Below are 21,143 nucleotides of genomic sequence, written 5' to 3' on the forward strand. Positions count from 1 at the left end.
CCTTGGAGGTGTGGGTTCAAATCCCACTTCTGACAAGTGTATTTTGCGAGGTGGATACATTTTTGGACTTTTTTTCCCAAGCACTGTATCAAAAACAATGTGAACAGTTTCTGTAAATTATCGATAAGATCTATTTTCCGTTGCTTGCACTAATTGCCTGAAGTTGGCTAAATCGCAGTAAATCGGTAAAGCAGGAAATCACAGCATCTTCAACAAATCGTGATAGAGGGGCCGAGATAAAGGTTTCGACCCTACATATCAAAAGCGCAGCTGTCAATAGTTCAGCAGGTTCACAGTGCAGAAGGTTCAGTGGCACCAGGGTCCCCTGCGTCCCAATCACAGCTGTTTTTTAACTTCTGTATTCAGGGGATGGGAGGGGTGGGGGTGTTGCGTCGTGCACACACAGTGCCTGTTTTGCAGAGAAGTTTTAATAAATACACAAAGAATAATATGGAGTCTTTAGCCACGAGGAACACCTTCCCTGACCATTTATTCTCTCCGGTTCCACGTCACCGCGCCTACCATCCAACTCCAAAACTCAGGGGAGACTAACACTCCCTACCTCCCTTGGTGTGCATCATAGGCGTGCCCATGATGAACACAACATTTCTCCTTAACCAATACAAAACAAACATAGCTGCTCAAAAAAAAGATACTATACTAATCCAGTATACAAGAATAGTACACAACAAGAAATGCCACATTCAGTCAATCCACCCCGAATCCTTGCAGCCGTGTTGAGCATGGCGGTCGAGGACTCAAACTGTACCGTTCAAGTCCTTGTCTCAGAGGCACTGAGTTGATTGGTATGGAGCCAGGCACCTCCTGATCTGAATCTTGAACTGGCTCCAAATTCTGCATGTCCACACCCCCTGTAGTAGATGATTGAGAATTAGTAGCAGTCACCACCGGCCATGTGCACTGGCTCAAAATTCAGCATGTCCACACCCCATGTAGTAGATGATTGAGAATTAGTAGCAGTCACCACCGGATCCACTGTCAGGATGATCCATCCTCTCTCCTTCATCAGCTTCAGATCCCACTGTTTCCCTGAGCAGGAAGGTCTGGAATTGAAAATACAGAGGACATTAAACAACATTCACTCAGTACATGGCACTCATTTTGGTTTATAAGCTGGAAATTGAGCCATCAGTGGAGTGTCAAGAGTGTCAGGATGGCCGAGTGGTCTAAGGTGCTGCGTTCAGGTCGCAGTCTCCTTTGGAGGCGTGGGTTCGAATCCCACTTCTGACAAGTGTTTTTTGCGAGGTGGATACATTTTTTGACTTTTTTTTTCCAAGCACCCGTATCAAAAACAATGTCAACAGTTTCTGTAAATTATCGATAAGATCTATTGTCCGTTGCTTGCACTAATTTCCTGAAGTTGGCTAAATCGCAGTAAATCGGTAAAGCGGGAAATCACAGCATCTTCAACAAATCGTGATAGAGGGGCCGAGATAAAGGTTTCGACCCTACATATCAAGAGCGCAGCTGTCAATAGTTCAGCAGGTTCACAGTGCAGAAGGTTCAGTGGCACCAGGGTCCCCTGCGTCCCAATCACAGCTGGTTTTTAACTTCTGTATTCAGGGCATGGTAGGGGTGTGTTGCATCGTGCACACACGGTGCCTGTCTCGCAGATAAGTTTTAATAAATACACCGAGAATAATATAGAGTCATTGGCCACGAGGAACACCTTCCCTGACCTTTTATTCTCTCCGGTTCCACGTCACCGCGCCTACCATCCAACTCCAAAACTCGGGGGAGACTAACACTCCCTACCTCCCTTGGTGTGCATCATAGGCGTGCCCATGACGAACACAACATTTCTCCTTAACCAATACAAAACAAACATAGCTGCTCAAAAAAAAGATACTATACTAATCCAGTATACAAGAATAGTACACAACAAGAAATGCCACATTCAGTCAATCCACCCCGAATCCTTGCAGCCGCGTTGAGCATGGCGGTCGAGGACTCAAACTGTACCGTTCAAGTCCTTGTCTCAGAGGCACTGAGTTGATTGGTATGGAGCCAGGCACCTCCTGATCTGAATCTTGAACTGGCTTCAAATTCTGCATGTCCACACCCCTTGTAGTAGATGATTGAGAATTAGTAGCAGTCACCACCGGCCATGTGCACTGGCTCAAACTTCTGCATGTCCACACCCCATGTAGTCGATGATTGAGAATTAGTAGCAGTCACCACCGGATTCACTGTCAGGATGATCCATCCTCTCTCCTTCATCAGCTTCAGATCCCACTGTTTCCCTGAGCAGGAAGGTCTGGAATTGAAAATACAGAAGACATTAAACAACATTCACTCAGTACATGGCACTCATTTTGGTTTATACGCTCGAAATTGAGCCATGAGAGAGGTGTGAAGCGTGTCAGGGTGGCCGAGTGGTCTAAGGCGCTGCGTTCAGGTCGCAGCCTCCCTTGGAGGTGTTGGTTCAAATCCCACTTCTGACAAGTGTATTTTGCGAGGTGGATACATTTTTGGACTTTTTTTCCCAAGCACCGTATCAAAAACAATGTCAACAGTTTCTGTAAATTATCGATAAGATCTATTTTCCGTTGCTTGCACTAATTGCCTGAAGTTGGCTAAATTGCAGTAAATCGGTAAAGCAGGAAATCACAGCATCTTCAACAAATCGTGATAGAGGGGCCGAGATAAAGGTTTCGACCCTACATATCAAAAGCGCAGCTGTCAATAGTTCAGCAGGTTCACAGTGCAGAAGGTTCAGTGGCACCAGGGTCCCCTGCGTCCCAATCACAGCTGTTTTTTAACTTCTGTATTCAGGGGATGGGAGGGGTGGGGGTGTTGCGTCGTGCACACACAGTGCCTGTTTTGCAGAGAAGTTTTAATAAATACACAAAGAATAATATGGAGTCTTTAGCCACGAGGAACACCTTCCCCTACCTTTTATTCTCTCCGATTCCACATCACCGCACCTACCATCCAACTCCAAAACTCGGGGGAGACTAACACTCCCTACCTCCCTTGGTGTGCATCATGGGCGTGCCCATGACGAACACAACATTTCTCCTTAACCAATACAAAACAAACATAGCTGCTCAAAAAAAAGATACTATACTAATCCAGTATACAAGAATAGTACACAACAATAAATACCACATTCAGTCAATCCACCCTGAATCCTTGCAGCCGCGTTGAGCATGGCGGTCGAGGACTCAAACTGTACCGTTCAAGTCTCAGAGGCACTGAGTTGATTGGTATGGAGCCAGGCACCTCCTGATCTGAATCTTGAACTGGCTCCAAATTCTGCATGTCCACACCCCCTGTAGTAGATGATTGAGAATTAGTAGCAGTCACCACCGGCCATATGCACTGGCTCAAAATTCTGCAAGTCCACACCCCATGTAGTAGATGATTGAGAATTAGTAGCAGTCACCACAGGGTCCACTGTCAGGATGATCCATCCTCTCTCCTTCATCAGCTTCAGATCCCACTGTTTCCCTGAGCAGGAAGGTCTGGAATTGAAAATACAGAGGACATTAAATAACATTCACTCAGTACATGGCACTCATTTTGTTTATAAGCTGGAAATTGAGCCATCAGTCAGGTGTCAAGAGTGTCAGGATGGCCGGGTGGTCTAAGGTGCTGCATTCAGGTCACAGTCTCCCTTGGAGACGTGGGTTCAAACCCCTCTTCTGACAAGTGTCTTTTGCGAGGTGGTTACATTTTTGGACTTTTTTTTTCCAAGCACCCTTATCAAAAACAATGTCAACAGTTTCTGTAAATTATCGATAAGATCTATTGTCCGTTGCTTGCACTAATTGCCTGAAGTTGGCTAAATCGCAGTAAATCGGTAAAGCAGGAAATCACAGCATCTTCAACAAATCGTGATAGAGGGACCGAGATAAAGGTTTCGACCCTACATATCAAAAGCACAGCTGTCAATAGTTCAGCAGGTTCACAGTGCAGAAGGTTCAGTGGCACCAGGGTCCCCTGCGTCCCAATCACAGCTGGTTTTTAACTTCTGTATTCAGGGCATGGGAGGGGTGTGTTGCATCGTGCACACACAGTGCCTGGTTCGCAAATAAGTTTTAATAAATACAAAGAGAATAATATAGAGTCATTGGCCACGGGGAACACCTTCCCTGACCTTTTATTCTCTCCGGTTCCACGTCACCGCGCCTACCATCCAACTCCAAAACTCGGGGGAGACTAACACTCCCTACCTCCCTTGGTGTGTATCATAGGCGTGCCCATGACGAACACAACATTTCTCCTTAACCAATACAAAACAAACATAGCTGCTCAAAAAAAAGATACTATACTAAACCAGTATACAAGAATAGTACACAAGAAATGCCACATTCAGTCAATCCACCCCGAATCCTTGCAGCCGCGTTGAGCATGGCGGTCGAGGACTCAAACTGTACCGTTCAAGTCCTTGTCTCAGAGTCACTGAGTTGATTGGTATGGAGCCAGGCACCTCCTGATCTGAATCTTGAACTGGCTCCAAATTCTGCATGTCCACACCCCCTGTAGTAGATGATTGAGAATTAGTAGCAGTCACCACCGGCCATGTGCACTGGCTCAAAATTCAGCATGTCCACACCCCATGTAGTAGATGATTGAGAATTAGTAGCAGTCACCACCGGATCCACTGTCAGGATGATCCATCCTCTCTCCTTCATCAGCTTCAGATCCCACTGTTTCCCTGAGCAGGAAGGTCTGGAATTGAAAATACAGAGGACATTAAACAACATTCACTCAGTACATGGCACTCATTTTGGTTTATAAGCTGGAAATTGAGCCATCAGTGCAGTGTCACGAGTGTCAGGATGGCCGAGTGGTCTAAGGAGCTGTGTTCAGGTCGCAGTCTCCTTTGGAGGCGTGGGTTCAAATCCCCCTTCTCTCATGTGTCTTTTGCGAGGTGGATATATTTTTTGACTTTTTTTTTCCAAGCACCCGTATCAAAAACAATGTCAACAGTTTCTGTAAATTATCGATAAGATCTATTGTCCGTTGCTTGCACTAATTTCCTGAAGTTGGCTAAATCGCAGTAAATCGGTAAAGCGGGAAATCACAGCATCTTCAACAAATCGTGATAGAGGGGCAGAGATAAAGGTTTCGACCCTACATATCAAGAGCGCAGCTGTCAATAGTTCAGCAGGTTCACAGTGCAGAAGGTTCAGTGGCACCAGGGTCCCCTGCGTCCCAATCACAGCTGGTTTTTAACTTCTGTATTCAGGGCATGGGAGGGGTGTGTTGCATCGTGCACACACGGTGCCTGTTTCGCAGATAAGTTTTAATAAATACACAGAGAATAATATAGAGTCATTGGCCACGAGGAACACCTTCCCTGACCTTTTATTCTCTCCGGTTCCACGTCACCGCTCCTACCATCCAACTCCAAAACTCGGGGGAGACTAACAATCCCTACCTCCCTTGGTGTGCATCATAGGCGTGCCCATGACGAACACAACATTCCTCCTTAACCAATACAAAAGAAACATAGCTGCTCGAAAAAAAGATACTATACTAATCCAGTATACAAGAATAGTACACAACAAGAAATGCCACATTCAGTCAATCCACCCCGAATCCTTGCAGCCGCGTTGAGCATGGCGGTCGAGGACTCAAACTGTACCGTTCAAGTCCTTGTCTCAGAGGCACTGAGTTGATTGGTATGGAGCCAGGCACCTCCTGATCTGAATCTTGATCTGGCTCCAAATTCTGCATGTCCACACCCCCTGTAGTAGATGATTGAGAATTAGTAGCAGTCACCACCGGCCATGTGCACTGGCTCAAAATTCAGCATGTCCACACCCCATGTAGTAGATGATTGAGAATTAGTAGCAGTCACCACCGGATCCACTGTCAGGATGATCCATCCTCTCTCCTTCATCAGCTTCAGATCCCACTGTTTCCCTGAGCAGGAAGGTCTGGAATTGAAAATACAGAGGACATTAAACAACATTCACTCAGTACATGGCACTCATTTTGGTTTATAAGCTGGAAATTGAGCCATCAGTGCAGTGTCAAGAGTGTCAGGATGGCTGAGTGGTCTAAGGTGCTGCGTTCAGGTCGCAGTTTCCTTTGGAGGCGTGGGTTCGAATCCCACTTCTGACAAGTGTCTTTTGCGAGGTGGATACATTTTTGGACTTTTTTTTTCCAAGCACCCGTATCAAAAACAATGTCAACAGTTTCTGTAAATTATCGATAAGATCTATTGTCCGTTGCTTGCACTAATTTCCTGAAGTTGGCTAAATCGCAGTAAATCGGTAAAGCGGGAAATCACAGCATCTTCAACAAATCGTGATAGAGGGGCAGAGATAAAGGTTTCGACCCTACATATCAAGAGCGCAGCTGTCAATAGTTCAGCAGGTTCACAGTGCAGAAGGTTCAGTGGCACCAGGGTCCCCTGCGTCCCAATCACAGCTGGTTTTTAACTTCTGTATTCAGGGCATGGGAGGGGTGTGTTGCATCGTGCACACACGGTGCCTGTTTCGCAGATAAGTTTTAATAAATACACAGAGAATAATATAGAGTCATTGGCCACGAGGAACACCTTTCCTGACCATTTATTCTCTCCGGTTCCACGTCACCGCGCCTACCATCCAACTCCAAAACTCAGGGGAGACTAAAACTCCCTACCTCCCTTGGTGTGCATCATAGGCGTGCCCATGACGAACACAACATTTCTCCTTAACCAATACAAAACAAACATAGCTGCTCAAAAAAAAAGATACTATACTAATCCAGTATACAAGAATAGTACACAACAATAAATACCACATTCAGTCAATCCACCCCGAATCCTTGCAGCCGCGTTGAGCATGGCGGTCGAGGACTCATATTGTACCCTTCAAGTCCTTGTCTCAGAGGCACTGAGTTGATTGGTATGGAGCCAGGCACCTCCTGATCTGAATCTTGAACTGGCTCCAAATTCTGCATGTCCACACCCCCTGTAGTAGATGATTGAGAATTAGTAGCAGTCAACACTGGCCATATGCACTGGCTCAAAATTCTGTAAGTCCACACCCCATGTAGTAGATGATTGAGAATTAGTAGCAGTCACCACAGGGTCCACTGTCAGGATGATCCATCCTCTCTCCTTCATCAGCTTCAGATCCCACTGTTTCCCTGAGCAGGAAGGTCTGGAATTGAAAATACAGAGAACATTAAATAACATTCACTCAGTACATGGCACTCATTTTGGTTTATAAGCTGGAAATTGAGCCATCAGTCTGGTGTCAAGAGTGTCAGGATGGCCGGGTGGTCTAAGGTGCTGCATTCAGGACACAGTCTCCCTTGGAGACGTGGGTTCAAACCCCTCTTCTGACAAGTGTCTTTTGCGAGGTGGTTACATTTTTTGACTTTTTTTTTCCAAGCACCCTTATCAAAAACAATGTCAACAGTTTCTGTAAATTATCGATAAGATCTATTGTCCGTTGCTTGCACTAATTGCCTGAAGTTGGCTAAATCGCAGTAAATCGGTAAAGCAGGAAATCACAGCATCTTCAACAAATCGTGATAGAGGGGCCGAGATAAAGGTTTCGACCCTACATATCAAGAGCGCAGCTGTCAATAGTTCAGCAGGTTCACAGTGCAGAAGGTTCAGTGGCACCAGGGTCCCCTGCGTCCCAATCACAGCTGGTTTTTAACTTCTGTATTCAGGGCATGGGAGGGGTGTGTTGCATCGTGCACACACGGTGCCTGTTTCGCAGATAAGTTTTAATAAATACACAGAGAATAATATAGAGTCATTGGCCACGAGGAACACTTTTCCTGACCATTTATTCTCTCCGGTTCCACGTCACCGCGCCTACCATCCAACTCCAAAACTCAGGGGAGACTAACACTCCCTACCTCCCTTGGTGTGCATCATAGGCGTGCCCATGACGAACACAACATTTCTCCTTAACCAATACAAAACAAACATAGCTTCTCAAAAAAAAGATACTATACTAATCCAGTATACAAGAATAGTACACAACAATAAATACCACATTCAGTCAATCCACCCCGAATCCTTGCAGCCGCGTTGAGCATGGCGGTCGAGGACTCAAATTGTACCCTTCAAGTCCTTGTCTCAGAGGCACTGAGTTGATTGGTATGGAGCCAGGCACCTCCTGATCTGAATCTTGAACTGGCTCCAAATTCTGCATGTCCACACCCCCTGTAGTAGATGATTGAGAATTAGTAGCAGTCACCACAGGGTCCACTGTCAGGATGATCCATCCTCTCTCCTTCATCAGCTTCAGATCCCACTGTTTCCCTGAGCAGGAAGGTCTGGAATTGAAAATACAGAGAACATTAAATAACATTCGCTCAGTACATGGCACTCATTTTGGTTTATAAGCTGGAAATTGAGCCATCAGTCTGGTGTCAAGAGTGTCAGGATTGCCGGGTGGTCTAAGGTGCTGCCTTCAGGTCACAGTCTCCCTTGGAGACGTGGGTTCAAACCCCTCTTCTGACAAGTGTCTTTTGCAAGGTGGTTACATTTTTTGACTTTTTTTTTCCAAGCACCCTTATCAAAAACAATGTCAACAGTTTCTGTAAATTATCGATAAGATCTATTGTCCGTTGCTTGCACTAATTGCCTGAAGTTGGCTAAATCGCAGTAAATCGGTAAAGCAGGAAATCACAGCATCTTCAACAAATCGTGATAGAGGGGCCGAGATAAAGGTTTCGACCCTACATATCAAAAGCACAGCTGTCAATAGTTCAGCAGGTTCACAGTGCAGAAGGTTCAGTGGCACCAGGGTCCCCTGCGTCCCAATCACAGCTGGTTTTTAACTTCTGTATTCAGGGCATGGGAGGGGTGTGTTGCATCGTGCACACACAGTGCCTGTTTCGCAAATAAGTTTTAATAAATACACAGAGAATAATATAGAGTCATTGGCCACGAGGAACACCTTCCCTGACCTTTTATTCTCTCCGGTTCCACGTCACCGCGCCTACCATCCAACTCCAAAACTCGGGGGAGACATATCACTCCCTACCTCCCTTGGTGTGCATCATAGGCGTGCCCATGACGAACACAACATTTCTCGTTAACCAATACAAAACAAACATAGCTGCTCAAAAAAAAGATACTATACTAAATCAGTATACAAGAATAGTACACAACAAGAAATGCCACATTCAGTCAATCCACCCCGAATCCTTGCAGCTGCGTTGAGCATGGCGGTCGAGGACTCAAACTGTACCGTTCAAGTCCTTGTCTCAGAGGCACTGAGTTGATTGGTATGGAGCCAGGCACCTCCTGATCTGAATCTTGAACTGGCTCCAAATTCTGCATGTCCATACCCCCTGTAGAAGATGATTGAGAATTAGTAGCAGTCACCACCGGCCATGTGCACTGGCTCAAAATTCAGCATGTCCACACCCCATGTAGTAGATGATTGAGAATTAGTAGCAGTCACCACCGGATCCACTATCAGGATGATCCATCCTCTCTCCTTCATCAGCTTCAGACCCCACTGTTTCCCTGAGCAGGAAGGTCTGGAATTGAAAATACAGAGGACATTAAACAACATTCACTCAGTACATGGCACTCATTTTGGTTTATAAGCTGGAAATTGAGCCATCAGTGCAGTGTCAGGATGGCCGAGTGGTCTAAGGTGCTGTGTTCAAGTCGCAGACTCCTTTGGAGGCGTGGGTTCGAATCTGCCTTCTGACAAGTGTCTTTTGTGAGGTGGATACATTTTTTGACTTTTTTTTTCCAAGCACCCGTATCAAAAACAATGTCAACAGTTTCTGTAAATTATCGATAAGATCTATTGTCCGTTGCTTGCACTAATTTCCTGAAGTTGGCTAAATCGCAGTAAATCGGTAAAGCGGGAAATCACAGCATCTTCAACAAATCGTGATAGAGGGGCAGAGATAAAGGTTTCGACCCTACATATCAAGAGCACAGCTGTCAATAGTTCAGCAGGTTCACAGTGCAGAAGTTTCAGTGGCACCAGGGTCCCCTGCGTCCCAATCACAGCTGGTTTTTAACTTCTGTATTCAGGGCATGGGAGGGGTGTGTTGCATCGTGCACACACGGTGCCTGTTTCGCAGATACGTTTTAATAAATACACAGAGAATAATATAGAGTCATTGGCCACGAGGAACACCTTCCCTGACCTTTTATTCTCTCCGGTTCCACGTCACCGCGCCTACCATCCAACTCCAAAACTCGGGGGAGACTAACACTCCCTACCTCCCTTGGTGTGCATCATAGGCGTGCCCATGACGAACACAACATTTCTCCTTAACCAATACAAAACAAACATAGCTGCTCAAAAAAAAGATACTATACTAATCCAGTATACAAGAATAGTACACAACAAGAAATGCCACGTTCAGTCAATCCACCCCGAATCCTTGCAGCCGCGTTGAGCATGGCGGTCGAGGACTCAAACTGTACCGTTCAAGTACTTGTCTCAGAGGCACTGAGTTGATTGGTATGGAGCCAGGCACCTCCTGATCTGAATCTTGAACTGGCTCCAAATTCTGCATGTCTGCACCCCTTGTAGTAGATGACTGAGAATTAGTAGCAGTCACCACCGGCCATGTGCACTGGCTCAAACTTCTGCATGTCCACACCCCATGTAGTCGATGATTGAGAATTAGTAGCAGTCACCACCGGATTCACTGTCAGGATGATCCATCCTCTCTCCTTCATCAGCTTCAGATCCCACTGTTTCCCTGAGCAGGAAGGTCTGGAATTGAAAATACAGAGGACATTAAACAACATTCACTCAGTACATGGCACTCATTTTTGTTTATACGCTCGAAATTGAGCCATGAGGGAGGTGTGAAGAGTGTCAGGATGGCCGAGTGGTCTAAGGCGCTGCGTTCAGGTCGCAGTCTCCTTTGGAGGCGTGGGTTCGAATCCCACTTCTGACAAGTGTCTTTTGCGAGGTGGATACATTTTTGGACTTTTTTTTTCCAAGCACCCGTATCAAAAACAATGTCAACGGTTTCTGTAAATTATCGATAAGATCTATTGTCCGTTGCTTGCACTAATTGCCTGAAGTTTTCTAAATCGCAGTAAATCGGTAAAGAAGGAAATCACAGCATCTTCAACAAATCGTGATAGAGGGGCCGAGATAAAGGTTTCGACCCTACATATCAAAAGCACAGCTGTCAATAGTTCAGCAGGTGCACAGTGCAGAAGGTTCAGTGGCACCAGGGTCCCGTGCATCCCAATCACAGCTGGTTTTTAACTTCTGTATTCAGGGCATGGGAGGGGTGTGTTGCATCGTGCACACACAGTGTCTGTTTTGCAAATAAGTTTTAATAAATACACAGAGAATAATATAGAGTCATTGGCCACAAGGAACACCTTCCCTGACCTTTTATTCTCTCCGGTTCCACGTCACCGCGCCTACCATCCAACTCCAAAACTCGGGGGGAGACTAACACTCCCTACCTCCCTTGGTGTGCATCATAGGCGTGCCCATGACGAACACAACATTTCTCCTTAACCAATACAAAACAAACATAGCTGCTCAAAAAAAAGATACTATACTAAACCAGTATACAAGAATAGTACACAACAAGAAATGCCATATTCAGTCAATCCACTCCGAATCCTTGCAGCCGCGTTGAGCATGGCGGTCGAGGACTCAAACTGTACCGTTCAAGTCCTTGTCTCAGAGGCACTGAGTTGATTGGTATAGAGCCAGGCACCTCCTGATCTGAATCTTGAACTGGCTCCAAATTCTGCATGTCCACACCCCCTGTAGTAGATGATTGAGAATTAGTAGCAGTCACCACCGGCCATGTGCACTGGCTCAAAATTCAGTATGTCCACACCCCATGTAGTAGATGATTGAGAATTAGTAGCAGTCACCACCGAATCCACTGTCAGGATGATCCATCCTCTCTCCTTCATCAGCTTCAGATCCCACTGTTTCCCTGAGCAGGAAGGTCTGGAATTGAAAATACAGAGGACATTAAACAACATTCACTCAGTACATGGCACTCATTTTGGTTTATTAGCTGGAAATTGAGCCATCAGTGCAGTGTCAAAAGTGTCAGGATGGCCGAGTGGTCTAAGGCGCTGCGTTCAGGTCGCAGTCTCCTTTGGAGGCGTGGGTTCGAATCCCACTTCTGACAAGTGTCTTTTGCGAGGTGGATACATTTTAGGACTTTTTTTTTCCAAGCACCCGTATCAAAAACAATGTCAACAGTTTCTGTAAATTATCGATAAGATCTATTGTCCGTTGCTTGCACTAATTTCCTGAAGTTGGCTAAATCGCAGTAAATCGGTAAAGCGGGAAATCACAGCATCTTCAACAAATCGTGATAGAGGGGCAGAGATAAAGGTTTCGACCCTACATATCAAGAGCGCAGCTGTCAATAGTTCAGCAGGTTCACAGTGCAGAAGGTTCAGTGGCACCAGGGTCCCCTGCGTCCCAATCACAGCTGGTTTTTAACTTCTGTATTCAGGGCATGGGAGGGGTGTGTTGCATCGTGCACACACGGTGCCAGTTTCGCAGATAAGTTTTAATAAATACACAGAGAATAATATAGAGTCATTGGCCACGAGGAACACCTTCCCTGACCTTTTATTCTCTCCGGTTCCACGTCATCGCGCCTACCATCCAACTCCAAAACTCGGGGGAGACTAACACTCCCTACCTCCCTTGGTGTGCATCATAGGCGTGCCCATGACGAACACAACATTTCTCCTTAACCAATACAAAACAAACATAGCTGCTCAAAAAAAGATACTATACTAATCCAGTATACAAGAATAGTACACAACAAGAAATGCCACATTCAGTCAATCCACCCCGAATCCTTGCAGCCGCGTTGAGCATGGCGGTCGAGGACTCAAACTGTACCGTTCAAGTCCTTGTCTCAGAGGCACTGAGTTGATTGGTATGGAGCCAGGCACCTCCTGATCTGAATCTTGAACTGGCTCCAAATTCTGCATGTCCACACCCCTTGTAGTAGATGATTGAGAATTAGTAGCAGTCACCACCGGCCATGTGCACTGGCTCAAACTTCTGCATGTCCACACCCCATGTAGTCGATGATTGAGAATTAGTAGCAGTCACCACCGGATTCACTGTCAGGATGATCCATCCTCTCTCCTTCATCAGCTTCAGATCCCACTGTTTCCCTGAGCAGGAAGGTCTGGAATTGAAAATACAGAGGACATTAAACAACATTCACTCAGTACATGGCACTCATTTTGGTTTATACGCTCGAAATTGAGCCATGAGGGAGGTGTGAAGAGTGTCAGGATGGCCGAGTGGTCTAAGGCGCTGCGTTCAGGTCGCAGCCTCCCTTGGAGGTGTGGGTTCAAATCCCTCTTCTGACAAGTGTATTTTGCGAGGTGGATACATTTTTGGACTTTTTTTTCCCAAGCACCGTATCAAAAACAATGTCAACAGTTTCTGTAAATTATCGATAAGATCTATTTTCCATTGCTTGCACTAATTGCCTGAAGTTGGCTAAATCGCAGTAAATCGGTAAAGCAGGAAATCACAGCATCTTCAACAAATCGTGATAGAGGGGCCGAGATAAAGGTTTCGACCCTACATATCAAAAGCGCAGCTGTCAATAGTTCAGCAGGTTCACAGTGCAAAAGGTTCAGTGGCACCAGGGTCCCCTGCGTCCCAATCACAGCTGGTTTTTAACTTCTGTATTCAGGGGATGGGAGGGGTGGGGGTGTTGCGTCGTGCACACACAGTGCCTGTTTTGCAGAGAAGTTTTAATAAATACACAAAGAATAATATGGAGTCTTTAGCCACGAGGAACACCTTCCCCTACCTTTTATTCTCTCCGATTCCACATCACCGCACCTACCATCCAACTCCAAAACTCGGGGGAGACTAACACTCCCTACCTCCCTTGGTGTGCATCATGGGCGTGCCCATGACGAACACAACATTTCTCCTTAACCAATACAAAACAAACATAGCTGCTCAAAAAAAAGATACTATACTAATCCAGTATACAAGAATAGTACACAACAATAAATACCACATTCAGTCAATCCACCCCGAATCCTTGCAGCCGCGTTGAGCATGGCGGTCGAGGACTCAAACTGTACCATTCAAGTCCTTGTCTCAGAGGCACTGAGTTGATTGGTATGGAGCCAGGCACCTCCTGATCTGAATCTTGAACTGGCTCCAAATTCTGCATGTCCACACCCCCTGTAGTAGATGATTGAGAATTAGTAGCAGTCACCACCGGCCATATGCACTGGCTCAAAATTCTGCAAATCCACACCCCATGTAGTAGATGATTGAGAATTAGTAGCAGTCACCACAGGTTCCACTGTCAGGATGATCCATCCTCTCTCCTTCATCAGCTTCAGATCCCACTGTTTCCCTGAGCAGGAAGGTCTGGAATTGAAAATACAGAGGACATTAAATAACATTCACTCAGTACATGGCACTCATTTTGGTTTATAAGCTGGAAATTGATCCATCAGTCTGGTGTCAAGAGTGTCAGGATGGCCGGGTGGTCTAAGGTGCTGCATTCAGGTCACAGTCTCCCTTGGAGACGTGGGTGCAAACCCCTCTTCTGACAAGTGTCTTTTGCGAGGTGGATACATTTTTGGACTTTTGTTTTCCAAGCACCATTATCAAAAACAATGTCAACAGTTTCTGTAAATTATCGATAAGATCTATTGTCTGTTGCTTGCACTAATTGCCTGAAGTTGGCTAAATCGCAGTAAATCGGTAAAGCAGGAAATCAAAGCATCTTCAACAAATCGTGATAGAGGGGCCGAGATAAAGGTTTCGACCCTACATATCAAAAGCACAGCTGTCAATAGTTCAGCAGGTTCACAGTGCAGAAGGTTCAGTGGCACCAGGGTCCCCTGCGTCCCAATCACAGCTGGTTTTTAACTTCTGTATTCAGGGCATGGGAGGGGTGTGTTGCATCGTGCACACACAGTGCCTGTTTCGCAAATAAGTTTTAATAAATACACAGAGAATAATATAGAGTCATTGGCCACGAGGAACACCTTCCCTGACCTTTTATTCTCTCCGGTTCCACGTCACCGCGCCTACCATCCAACTCCAAAACTCGGGGGAGACTAACACTCCCTACCTCCCTTGGTGTGCATCATAGGCGTGCCCATGACGAACACAACATTCCTCCTTAACCAATACAAAAGAAACATAGCTGCTCAAAAAAAAGATACTATACTAATCCAGTATACAAGAATAGTACACAACAAGAAATGCCACATTCAGTCAATCCACCCCGAATCCTTGCAGCCGCGTTGAGCATGGCGGTCGAGGACTCAAACTGTACCGTTCAAGTCCTTGTCTCAGAGGCACTGAGTTGATTGGTATGGAGCCAGGCACCTCCTGATCTGAATCTTGAACTGGCTCCAAATTCTGCATGTCCACACCCCCTGTAGTAGATGATTGAGAATTAGTAGCAGTCACCACCGGCCATGTGCACTGGCTCAAAATTCAGCATGTCCACACCCCATGTAGTAGATGATTGAGAATTAGTAGCAGTCACCACCGGATCCACTGTCAGGATGATCCATCCTCTCTCCTTCATCAGCTTCAGATCCCACTGTTTCCCTGAGCAGGAAGGTCTGGAATTGAAAATACAGAGGACATTAAACAACATTCACTCAGTACATGGCACTCATTTTGGTTTATAAGCTGGAAATTGAGCCATCAGTGCAGTGTCAAGAGTGTCAGATGGCCGAGTGGTCTAAGGTGCTGCGTTCAAGTCGCAGCCTCCCTTGGAGATGTGGGTTCAAATCCCACTTCTGACAAGTGTCTTTTGCGAGGTGGATACATTTTTGGCCTTTTTTTCCCCAAGCACCGTATCAAAAACAATGTCAACAGTTTCTGTAAATTATCGATAAGATCTATTTTCCGTTGCTTGCACTAATTGCCTGAAGTTGGCTAAATCGCAGTAAATCGGTAAAGCAGGAAATCACAGCATCTTCAACAAATCGTGATAGAGGGGCCGAGGTAAAGGTTTCGACCCTACATATCAAAAGCGCAGCTGTCAATAGTTCAGCAGGTTCACAGTGCAGAAGGTTCAGTGGCACCAGGGTCCCCTGCGTCCCAATCACAGCTGGTTTTTAACTTCTGTATTCAGGGCATGGGAGGGGTGTGTTGCATCGTGCACACACAGTGCCTGTTTTTCAAATAAGTTTTAATAAATACACAGAGAATAATATAGAGTCATTGGCCACGAGGAACACCTTCCCTGACCTTTTATTCTCTCCGGTTCCACGTCACCGCGCCTACCATCCAACTCCAAAACTCGGGGGAGACTAACACTCCCTACCTCCCTTGGTGTGCATCATAGGCGTGCCCATGACGAACACAACATTTCTCCTTAACCAATACAAAACAAACATAGCTGCTCAAAAAAAAGATACTATACTAAACCAGTATACAAGAATAGTACACAACAAGAAATGCCACATTCAGTCAATCCACCCCGAATCCTTGCAGCCGCGTTGAGCATGGCGGTCGAGGACTCAAACTGTACCGTTCAAGTCCTTGTCTCAGAGGCACTGAGTTGATTGGTATGGAGCCAGGCACCTCCTGATCTGAATCTTGAACTGGCTCCAAATTCTGCATGTCCACACCCCCTGTAGTAGATGATTGAGAATTAGTAGCAGTCACCACCGGCCATGTGCACTGGCTCAAAATTCAGCATGTCCACACCCCATGTAGTAGATGATTGAGAATTAGTAGCAGTCACCACCGGATCCACTGTCAGGATGATCCATCCTCTCTCCTTCATCAGCTTCAGATCCCACTGTTTCCCTGAGCAGGAAGGTCTGAAATTGAAAATACAGAGGACATTAACCAACATTCACTCAGTACATGGCACTCATTTTGGTTTATAAGCTGGAAATTGAGCCATCAGTGCAGTGTCAAGAGTGTCAGGATGGCCGAGTGGTCTAAGGCGCTGTGTTCAGATTGCAGTCTCCTTTGGAGGCGTGGGTTCGAATCCCACTTCTGACAAGTGTCTTTTGCGAGGTGGATACATTTTTGGACTTTTTTTTTCCAAGCACCCTTATCAAAAACAATGTCAACGGTTTCTGTAAATTATCGATAAGATCTATTGTCCGTTGCTTGCATTAATTGCCTGAAGTTGGCTAAATCGCAGTAAATCGGTAAAGCAGGAAATCACAGCATCTTCAACAAATCGTGATAGAGGGGCCGAGATAAAGGTTTCGACCCTACATATCAAAAGCACAGCTGTCAATAGTTCAGCAGGTTCACAGTGCAGAAGGTTCAGTGGCACCAGGGTCCCCTGCATCCCAATCACAGCTGGTTTTTAACTTCTGTATTCAGGGCATGGGAGGGGTGTGTTGCATCGTGCACACACAGTGCCTGTTTCACAGATAAGTTTTAATAAATACACAGAGAATAATATAGAGTCATTGGCCACAAGGAACACCTTCCCTGACCTTTTATTCTCTCCGGTTCCACGTCACCGCGCCTACCATCCAACTCCAAAACTCGGGGGAGAATAACACTCCCTACCTCCCTTGGTGTGCATCATAGGCGTGCCCATGACGAACACAACATTTCTCCTTAACCAATACAAAACAAACATAGCTGCTCAAAAGAAAGATACTATACTAAAGCAGTATACAAGAATAGTACACAACAAGAAATGCCACATTCAGTCAATCCACCCCGAATCCTTGCAGCCGCGTTGAGCATGGCGGTCGAGGACTCAAACTGTACCGTTCAAGTCCTTGTCGCAGAGGCACTGAGTTGATTGGTATGGAGCCAGGCACCTCCTGATCTGAATCTTGAACTGGCTCCAAATTCTGCATGTCCACACCCCCTGTAGTAGATGATTGAGAATTAGTAGCAGTCACCACCGGCCATGTGCACTGGCTCAAAATTCAGCATGTCCACACCCCATGTAGTAGATGATTGAGAATTAGTAGCAGTCACCACCGGATCCACTGTCAGGATGATCCATCCTCTCTCCTTCATCAGCTTCAGATCCCACTGTTTCCCTGAGCAGGAAAGTCTGGAATTGAAAATACAGAGGACATTAAACAACATTCACTCAGTACATGGCACTCATTTTGGTTTATACGCTCGAAATTGAGCCATGAGGGAGGTGTGAAGAGTGTCAGGATGGCTGAGTGGTCTAAGGCGCTGTGTTCAGGTCGCAGCCTCCCTTGGAGGTGTGGGTTCAAATCCCACTTCTGACAAGTGTATTTTGCGAGGTGGATACATTTTTGGACTTTTTTTTCCCAAGCACCGTATCAAAAACAATGTCAACAGTTTCTGTAAATTATCGATAAGATCTATTTTCCATTGCTTGCACTAATTGCCTGAAGTTGGCTAAATCGCAGTAAATCGGTAAAGCAGGAAATCACAGCATCTTCAACAAATCGTGATAGAGGGGCCGAGATAAAGGTTTCGACCCTACATATCAAAAGCGCAGCTGTCAATAGTTCAGCAGGTTCACAGTGCAGAAGGTTCAGTGGCACCAGGGTCCCCTGCGTCCCAATCACAGCTGGTTTTTAACTTCTGTATTCAGGGCATGGGAGGGGTGTGTTGCATCGTGCACACACAGTGCCTGTTTTGCAAATAAGTTTTAATAAATACACAGAGAATAATATAGAGTCATTGGCCACGAGGAACACCTTCCCTGACCTTTTATTCTCTCCGGTTCCACGTCATCGCGCCTACCATCCAACTCCAAAACTCGGGGGAGACTAACACTCCCTACCTCCCTTGGTGTGCATCATAGGCGTGCCCATGACGAACACAACATTCCTCCTTAACCAATACAAAACAAACATAGCTGCTCAAAAAAAAGATACTATACTAATCCAGTATACAAGAATAGTACACAATAAGAAATGCCACATTCAGTCAATCCACCCCGAATCCTTGCAGCCGCGTTGAGCATGGCGGTCGAGGACTCAAACTGTACCGTTCAAGTCCTTGTCTCAGAGGCATTGAGTTGATTGGTATGGAGCCAGGCACCTCCTGATCTGAATCTTGAACTGGCTCCAAATTCTGCATGTCCACACCCCTTGTAGTAGATGATTGAGAATTAGTAGCAGTCACCACCGGCCATGTGCACTGGCTCAAACTTCTGCATGTCCACACCCCATGTAGTCGATGATTGAGAATTAGTAGCAGTCACCACCGGATTCACTGTCAGGATGATCCATCCTCTCTCCTTCATCAGCTTCAGATCCCACTGTTTCCCTGAGCAGAAAGGTCTGGAATTGAAAATACAGAGGACATTAAACAACATTCACTCAGTACATGGCACTCATTTTGGTTTATACGCTCGAAATTGAGCCATGAGGGAGGTGTGAAGAGTGTCAGGATGGCCGAGTGGTCTAAGGCGCTGCGTTCAGGTCGCAGCTTCCCTTGGAGGTGTGGGTTCAAATCCCTCTTCTGACAAGTGTATTTTGCGAGGTGGATACATTTTTGGACTTTTTTTTCCCAAGCACCGTATCAAAAACAATGTCAACAGTTTCTGTAAATTATCGATAAGATCTATTTTCCATTGCTTGCACTAATTGCCTGAAGTTGGCTAAATCGCAGTAAATCGGTAAAGCAGGAAATCACAGCATCTTCAACAAATCGTGACAGAGGGGCCGAGATAAAGGTTTCGACCCTACATATCAAAAGCGCAGCTGTCAATAGTTCAGCAGGTTCACAGTGCAAAAGGTTCAGTGGCACCAGGGTCCCCTGCGTCCCAATCACAGCTGGTTTTTAACTTCTGTATTCAGGGTATGGGAGGGGTGGGGGTGTTGCGTCGTGCACACACAGTGCCTGTTTTGCAGAGAAGTTTTAATAAATACACAAAGAATAATATGGAGTCTTTAGCCACGAGGAACACCTTCCCCTACCTTTTATTCTCTCCGATTCCACATCACCGCACCTACCATCCAACTCCAAAACTCGGGGGAGACTAACACTCCCTACCTCCCTTGGTGTGCATCATGGGCGTGCCCATGACGAACACAACATTTCTCCTTAACCAATACAAAACAAACATAGCTGCTCAAAAAAAAGATACTATACTAATCCAGTATACAAGAATAGTACACAACAATAAATACCACATTCAGTCAATCCACCCCGAATCCTTGCAGCCGCGTTGAGCATGGCGGTCGAGGACTCAAACTGTACCGTTCAAGTCCTTGTCTCAGAGGCACTGAGTTGATTGGTATGGAGCCAGGCACCTCCTGATCTGAATCTTGAACTGGCTCCAAATTCTGCATGTCCACACCCCCTGTAGTAGATGATTGAGAATTAGTAGCAGTCACCACCGGCCATATGCACTGGCTCAAAATTCTGCAAATCCACACCCCATGTAGTAGATGATTGAGAATTAGTAGCAGTCACCACAGGTTCCACTGTCAGGATGATCCATCCTCTCTCCTTCATCAGCTTCAGATCCCACTGTTTCCCTGAGCAGGAAGGTCTGGAATTGAAAATACAGAGGACATTAAATAACATTCACTCAGTACATGGCACTCATTTTGGTTTATAAGCTGGAAATTGATCCATCAGTCTGGTGTCAAGAGTGTCAGGATGGCCGGGTGGTCTAAGGTGCTGCATTCAGGTCACAGTCTCCCTTGGAGACGTGGGTGCAAACCCCTCTTCTGACAAGTGTCTTTTGCGAGGTGGATACATTTTTGGACTTTTGTTTTCCAAGCACCATTATCAAAAACAATGTCAACAGTTTCTGTAAATTATCGATAAGATCTATTGTCCGTTGCTTGCACTAATTGCCTGAAGTTGGCTAAATCGCAGTAAATCGGTAAAGCAGGAAATCAAAGCATCTTCAACAAATCGTGATAGAGGGGCCGTGATAAAGGTTTCGACCCTACATATCAAAAGCACAGCTGTCAATAGTTCAGCAGGTTCACAGTGCAGAAGGTTCAGTGGCACCAGGGTCCCCTGCGTCCCAATCACAGCTGGTTTTTAACTTCTGTATTCAGGGCATGGGAGGGGTGTGTTGCATCGTGCACACACAGTGCCTGTTTCGCAAATAAGTTTTAATAAATACACAGAGAATAATATAGAGTCATTGGCCACGAGGAACACCTTCCCTGACCTTTTATTCTCTCCGGTTCCACGTCACCGCGCCTACCATCCAACTCCAAAACTCGGGGGAGACTAACACTCCCTACCTCCCTTGGTGTGCATCATAGGCGTGCCCATGAC

General features: G+C 45.9%; 4 non-coding genes across 4 annotated transcripts; all 4 read left to right on the forward strand.

Moving 5' to 3' along the window:
• Positions 1 to 1,168: 1,168 nt before the first annotated feature.
• TRNAL-CAG (transfer RNA leucine (anticodon CAG)) lies at positions 1,169 to 1,251 on the forward strand. The gene has a single exon. It is a non-coding gene; the product is annotated as a tRNA-Leu (tRNA).
• A 9,535-nt stretch (positions 1,252 to 10,786) lies between these two features.
• TRNAL-CAG (transfer RNA leucine (anticodon CAG)) lies at positions 10,787 to 10,869 on the forward strand. Its single transcript has one exon. It is a non-coding gene; the product is annotated as a tRNA-Leu (tRNA).
• Positions 10,870 to 12,001: 1,132 nt separating this feature from the next.
• Positions 12,002 to 12,084, forward strand: TRNAL-CAG (transfer RNA leucine (anticodon CAG)). Its single transcript has one exon. It is a non-coding gene; the product is annotated as a tRNA-Leu (tRNA).
• A 4,773-nt stretch (positions 12,085 to 16,857) lies between these two features.
• TRNAL-CAG (transfer RNA leucine (anticodon CAG)) lies at positions 16,858 to 16,940 on the forward strand. The gene has a single exon. It is a non-coding gene; the product is annotated as a tRNA-Leu (tRNA).
• The last annotated feature ends 4,203 nt before the right edge of the window (positions 16,941 to 21,143 follow it).

This window comes from Pleurodeles waltl, unplaced genomic scaffold (genome assembly GCF_031143425.1).
Source record: "Pleurodeles waltl isolate 20211129_DDA unplaced genomic scaffold, aPleWal1.hap1.20221129 scaffold_39, whole genome shotgun sequence".
In the NCBI taxonomy this organism is placed as follows: domain Eukaryota; kingdom Metazoa; phylum Chordata; class Amphibia; order Caudata; family Salamandridae; genus Pleurodeles; species Pleurodeles waltl.